The sequence below is a fragment of the Meles meles genome, unplaced genomic scaffold, assembly GCF_922984935.1.
Source record: "Meles meles unplaced genomic scaffold, mMelMel3.1 paternal haplotype, whole genome shotgun sequence".
Lineage (NCBI taxonomy): Eukaryota > Metazoa > Chordata > Mammalia > Carnivora > Mustelidae > Meles > Meles meles.
The window spans coordinates 332,356-339,524 of record NW_025721148.1 but is presented as its reverse complement, the minus strand read 5'-3'; the positions used below and the strand labels follow the sequence as shown (position 1 = coordinate 339,524).

Genomic DNA, 7,169 nt, shown 5'->3' with positions numbered 1-7,169 from the left:
CTCTGCCCTTCCCTTTTTTCAAATAAGTAGATAAATCTTAAAAAAAAAAGGTAAGAAATCATTTCCTACCTCTCCTACCTCAAGGTTATAAAAATAATTTATCTTATAAAACATTTATTTTTTACAATTCCAAGCTAATTCTTTCAGGAATAGATTTTTGTAGGTGGTATAAGACAGATCTCAAGATTTACCTTTTACATATGGTTGTATAATTGACCTAGCACCAACACTAATTTTTATCACTAATCTTTAGTACTTCCTTTGTATAGATGATGTGTCCTTTTATGCGTGGGTCTGTTTTTGGACACTTCTTTTCTATTGGTTTATTTTTTATTCTTGTTTCACTCTTACTGTCTTCTTATAGCTTTATATTAAGTTTTGGTATCTGTATAATACTTTCTCTTATTTAATTCTTCTCTAAGAATGCCATTTCTTGGCCTTTTGCATATCATACAAATTTTTAATTTATTTATTTTTTCCGCGTAACAGTATTCATTGTTTTTTCACAACACCCAGTGCTCCATGCAAAACGTGCCCTCCCCATTACCCACCACCTGTTCCCCCAACCTCCCACCCCTGACCCTTCAAAACCCTCAGGTTGTTTTTCAGAGTCCATAGTCTCTTATGGTTCGCCTCCCCTTCCAATTTTTTTTTTTTATAAACATATAATGTATTTTTATCCCCAGGGGTACAGGTCTGTGAATCGCCAGGTTTACACACTTCACAGCACTCACAATAGCACATACCCTCCCCAATGTCCATAACTCCCTACCCCTCTCCCAACCCCACCTCCCCCCAGCAACCCCCAGTTTGTTTTGTGAGATTAAGAGTCATTTATGGTTTGTCTCCCTCCCAATATCATACAAATTTTATAGCCAGATTATCAACTTCCATTTTGAAAACCTTGCTGGGATTTTGATTTATTTAGTGTTAATTTTTGACTGGATTTTATTATATTTTAACTATAATTATAATGTAACAAAGATTAACATAGATGGTGGGAGTAGGATTGCTAAATATCAGAAAAAGGCAGCAGTATTTTATGTAATGTTTTAAATAGTAGCATATCCTGCCAGAAAAAAGACCTTTCAGTAAAGTTTATAGCTGGTAATTGTAAAAGATTTGTAAGAACATGCATCCAATCAAGATTGTGGATCAGTCTGGCATGTTATGGGAATCTCTCAATCCTGACAAGGATAGATGGAGCTCTTGATTGTGCAGAAATAAACTATGGAAAGGTTCTTAAAATTTGCAAGGATCCATACATATATTCTCAATGAGTCTAGAAGTCTCAAAAAGGGTTTAAATGTTTTGTTTCGGTCATTATCTCAAAAAATTGAGATCGGCATATTCTGGGGCTTCTAGATAACCAAGTCGTTTGATTTCTATGCACAAAATTACAATAGGGAAACCCAGAGAATGAAATGTAAATTTCTTGATGAATTCATTTCAAGAGTCACAGAAACCTGTAAGCTTCAACTCACCTGGTTGACTTGAAATGACTACTGTATGAGGGCTGTAAGTTGTCTGAGGGCTTACGTTTCTGTGTCAATAAGCTATAGAATCACATAATATTTTAATAATAATTGACATTATTTTTAAATATGAGGATAGATTATTATAATAAAAGCGAATATGACTTTAGAAAAATCTATCCTAGTTTTATAAATTTACTAGTATGACAAGATTTCCATTTTATTTCATAATATTATGTTATCCTGAAACTGAATCCAAAAATCATCCTACCAAAACAGGCATAAAGCTGCCCAGACACTTAAGTATTCCTGTGAGTCAGTCAGTGTGCAAGACTGAAGTGTCTAGCAGGCAGTCGAACTCGTGTGGCTTCTAGGTGAATCTAACTGCTGCTTCACTTTCCAGGAGTACAGGGGATCAGAAGCGTCCTTCTCCCAGTGATACTACTCGTGGCCCAATATCTCAGGGTGCTCACATTTGCTCTTTGGGATTGCAATACCATCTAAATTGGGAGCATTTAAGGTGGAAGTTGAGGGCAAGGGTATATCTACTAATTACATAGAGTAATAGTTGGTGGGCCAAGCGTGGGGAGAGACTTTGGTTGAGGAAGCAGAGTGTACAAACTATATAAGAATACGAAGTGGAGTTGGGAGACAGCTCAAAGGTGTAAATCTGTGCTCCACTTTAAGTGAAGTGATATTAAATATGAGCACGGTATGAGATTTGACTTTAGGGCTTAATATTCCTTTTGTTTGGGGAATGGTGCAGTCCATATCTGTTGACCCTGACCTGAGTTTCAAAGTTCTGAGTAACAGTGTCTTCCCCCAGGAATCCAGACATTTTCAATTCCAGGGAAGGAGTGGTAAATATGGAGTAATATTAGACTGATTCTCCAGAAATCTCCTGCTTGATATTCCACTGCTGGCAACATGTCTTTTCTGGTACTGAGATTAACAGCAGGAAGGAGCACTCCATGCATGAGCCTATCCTTCTGGGGTTTTAAAGATTTTTTTTTTTAATTTGACAGATATAGATCACAAGTAGGCAGAGAGGCAGGCAGAGAGAGAGAGAGAGGAGGAAGCAGGCTCTCCGCTGAGCAGAGAGCCCGATGTGGGGCTTGATCCCAGGACCCTGGGATCATGACCTAAGTTGAAGGCAGAGGCTTTAACCCACTGAGCCACCCAGGTGCCCCCTTCTGGGGTTTTAATGGGTTTCAGGAAACTTTGAATCTGCTGGAAATCAGAGGTGGAATTAAGACAGATTCTTTACCATTGGCCTGATGCTGAATGACTTGGATGGACACTTGCTGAGGCAATAACGAGTCTTTAGTGATGCAAACTGGCAACTGCTCAGGACTATGGGGTCTGAGATTTATAATCACACATCACTGAGTTTTTGAAAGCTGAAAATCAAGCCAATAATTAAGATGTTGACTACTAATATTTGTTGAGAGATTTTTGGTTTCGTTTTACTTTCTTTCTAATCAGGGGAAATGATAGTAGGGGGAGAAGGAAAAGGAAGATACCCTAATGAGCATCAGAGCCATTAATTATTGAAAATATCCTATGGGATTATTCTGACTCACAATTTTGGTTAAAATTGGAGTCAAATCATCATTTTTAAAGTTCAGATTCCTATTTTGGTTGCTTAAGGTTATTCATTTATACTTTAATTAGAAAACTGTGGTAGAGTACTCTCTATGACTTAGTTTAAAGCCCTCATTCCATCATTTGCCCTACTCTTCATTCTAAGAAAAGGGAAAATAGGTCTACTGAATATATATTACTTATGATCCATGAGAGCAGGAACTATATCTTCCTTATTTACTGCTGATTTCAAAGCTTAGTACAGTGTCCAACACAAACTTAGTTCTCAATAAATATCAATTAAATGAATTTCTACCTTCCATATTACCTTGCTTCCAACTTCTAAACCAAATACTAAGAGCTTCACATAACGGCAGCTCTGGTAAGATTCACACCAGTTTTCCTTGTGGTGTGACATTTATTTTTAGGCACCAACTCATTTATTTAGATTAAAGTTAATGAAAACAAATGAAATGACAAATGAAAATAACGTGCTGTGGTCCAGCAGTCTGGGAACTGTCGCCGGCTCCGCGCACGGGTTGGTGGTGGGGGGCGGGCCGAGCATCCCCGGGGAGTGGAGGAGCGCTCTTTTTTCTCTCTCCTCTTTCCCCCCACTCCGCACCCCCGGGCACCCTCAAATCAGGCCGCGCTGCTTCCCTTTCCCTCTTGTCTCGTCCCCCGGCAAACTTTCGGTCCCTCCCCCGCCGGTCACCCGTTCTTCGTCGTAGCTCCAGCCGGCCTTGCCGCCCGGAGGGCTCCTCCGGACCTCCGTGCCTGCAACTCCGACCATTACAAGATCCAGAAACATGTCGATGACACTTCTGTCTGCCTTCTACGATATCGACTTCCTGTGCAAGACGGAGAAATCCCTGGCCAATCTCAATCTGAACATGCTGGACAAGAAGCCGGTGGGGACCCCCGTGGCCGCTGCCCCTAGCTCGGGCTTCACGACCTGCTTTCTCCGCCCACCCCGCGCCTAGGCCCAGCAGCTGCTCGCCCAAGTTCCTGGGCGGGGCTAACCGCAGCAACTATGGCAGCTGGGCGGCGGGCGGCCCCGCCTCCTACAGGACCCTCAAGGAGTTGTCAGGGGGCGGAGGCACGGCCCTGCTTAACAAGGAGAACAAATTTCAGTACCGCTCCTTCAGCAAGGGCAAGCGCAGCCAGCACCTCTTGCACCAGCACCTCTTGCACTAGCAGCAGCAGCAGCAGCAGCAGCAGCAGCAGCAGCAGCAGCAGCAGCAGCAGCACCAGCAGCAGCAGCACCAGCAGCAGCAGCACCAGCACCAGCACCAGCACCAGCACCAGCAGCAGCACCAGCGCAGCAGCACCAGCAGCAGCAGCAGCACGGGGGTGGCGGCTCCCAGATTAACTCGATGCTCCACAAGACTGAGCTGTGCCGGCCCTTCCAGGAGAGCTGCACGTGCAACTACAGCGAGAAGTGCCAGTTCGCGCACTGCTTCCAGGAGCTACCCAGCCTGACCCGGCACTGCAAGTACAAGACCGAGTTGTGCCACACCTTCTACACCATCAGCTTCTGCCTCTACTGGCCGCGCTGCCACTTCATCCACAACGCAGACGAGCGGCGGCCGGCGCCGTCTGGGGGCGCCTCTGGGGACCTGCGCGCCTTAAGCGTGCGGGACGCGCTGCACCTCGGCTTCCCCCGGAAGCCGCTGCCCAAGCTGCATCACAGCCTCAGCTTCTCAGGCTTTCCGTCGGGCCACTACCAGCCCCCGGGGGGCCTCGAGTCGCCGCTGCTGCTCAACAGCCCACGTCGCGCACCGCCGCCGCCACCCTCTTGCTCCTCAGCCTCCTCCTGCTCCTCTGCCGCTTCGTCCTGCTCCTCTTCCGCTCTGTCCTGCTCATGCGCCTCCGCAGCCTCCACGCCCTCAGGCGCTCGGACTTGCTGTGCCTCGGCGGCGGCTGCGGCCCTCGGCGGCATTGCTGTACGGCAGAGGGGGCGCGGAGGACCTGCTGGCACCCGGCGCTCGGTGCGCAGCCTGCCGGTCCGCCTCGTGCGCTAACAACGCCTTTGCGTTTGGCCCGGAACTGAGCAGCTTCATCACGCCGCTTGGCATCCAGACCCACAACTTCGCCTCCGTGGCCGCTGCCTATTATCGCAGCCAGCCAGCAGCAGCAGCAGCAGGGCCTGATACCCCCGTGCAGCCCCCGGCGCCGCCCAGCGCGCCCCTCCCTGCCAGTGCCACCGCGCCGCCCTCGCCGCCCTTCAACTTCCAGCTGCCGCGCCGCCTGTCCGATTTGCCCGTCTTCGACGCGTCCCCTAGCACCCCGGACTCGCTGTCGGACCCTGACAGATACTTGAGCGGCTCACTCAGCTCGGGCAGTCTCAGCGGCTCCGAGTCCCCCAGCCTCGACCCTGGCCGCCGCCTGCCCATCTCTGACGATTGAGGCAAGAGGGCTCCAGCGAGGAGGAGGAGGAAGGGGGAAGGCTGTTCTGTCGGTTGTTGGAGGGCGCCCCTGCCACCTGGAGTCCTTGTTACGGGCAGGGAGGGACGCTGGAGTGGGGGGTGACAGGCCATGAGCAGAGTCTGCGGGCCGCACCGAGCACTTGGACTCGAACTTGTGTGCCGGGAGGGGCCCCACCCCTCCCCTTTCGGTTTTCTCTCTTTTTTTTTATTTATTATTTTTATTATTATTATGAAGTTTCATTCTTGTTGAGCAAAAAAAAAAAAGGCAATGAACTTTTGTATTGATGAACAAAATACTCACAACAGGGTAGGTGTGATGCGAACAGAACAAGATACCAAACACTTAAAACTTTTTTAGGTCTCCTAAGAGTTTGGGACTTTTGGGGGAAAAAAAATCAACCCAGCACCAGCAGCTACCAACCACCATTCCGTATCTTCACTTGAAAAGCATTAGTTACAGTCCAGATGTGGGAACTCTTATGTGAGAGAAGTTCTTAATTGTCGTTTGTCTTCAGACCAGTGTAAACAAACAGCCAGCCACCACCTTGCTAAACCTCTAAGCTTCTGGAATCCAATATTCTATCAGGAATATGCCTTGATTGTAGTCCTCCGCTCCACAGGTTTTTGTTTGACACAAAATTCTTTATGTCTGGAAAAAAAAACAAAAACAAACGTGCATTCCAAAGTTTCCTACTGGTTACTGTTTTTTTGCCATCACTTAGTGGATGTTTAATTTTAGAACCATTTTCTCTGCTCTTTCTGGAAGCCTTGGGCAGAGCTTAGTTCCTAATCATTTGGGGGAATAACTGCTGAATTTTTAGCTGTTTTGAGTTGATTCACACCACTGCACCCCAACTCAATATGAAAAAAACTATTTAACCTATTTATTATTTTGTGAAAAGTATACACTGAAATTTTTGTTCATACTGTATTTATCAAGTATGATGAAAAGCAATAGATATATATTCTTTTATTATGTTAAATTATGATTGCCATTATTAATCGCCAAAATGTGGAGTGTATGTTCTTTTCACAGTAATATATGCCTTTTGTAACTTCACTTGGTTATTTTATTGTAAATGAGTAAAAAAATCTTAATTTAAGAGATTGTATGTAATATTTATTTCATTAATTTCTTTCCTTGTTTTGAAAGATTGCATGATTTCTTTACAGAAATCTATCCTGATGCTGTGGAAGTAGTTTGAGGAATATCTTATGAGTTTTCTTAGAATGTATAATGGGTGTAGCCCATCCAACTTTAAAGAAAAAAAAGTTGACCACATACTTTGCAAGCAGGCTTAAATGTGGCATGCTTTTTGTCATTCCAGCTTTTTAAATTAGCAAGAAGCAAAATTTTGTTTTTTGTTTATCCCACCAATTCTACTGTGACATACTCTGCGTTTAAAGACATGTAGCAATAATGAGGTGGGGGGTTAGTCTCACAGTGCCTTTGGAAAGGGCCAGAACTTGCCTTAAATCTTCCTCAACCAAAAAAGTATTTTTCTCTCAGTGCTTGAGAGAATTTGAATGTAGGATGGGTTCAACTGCACAAAAGGAGAAGATATTTACCACTTTCTTATATAGATCTAAAGAGGCCACCTCTTAGTACTAAGAATGGTGTAGTACATGAATATGCCTTGTTTTAATTACATAAAATTCCAAAACTTGTATATTTTTTTTTCCC

General features: G+C 45.0%; 1 pseudogene; it reads left to right on the top strand.

Moving 5' to 3' along the window:
• The first annotated feature begins 3,728 nt into the window (after positions 1-3,728).
• Positions 3,729-5,465, top strand: LOC123936049 (annotated as a pseudogene).
• Positions 5,466-7,169: the final 1,704 nt, after the last annotated feature.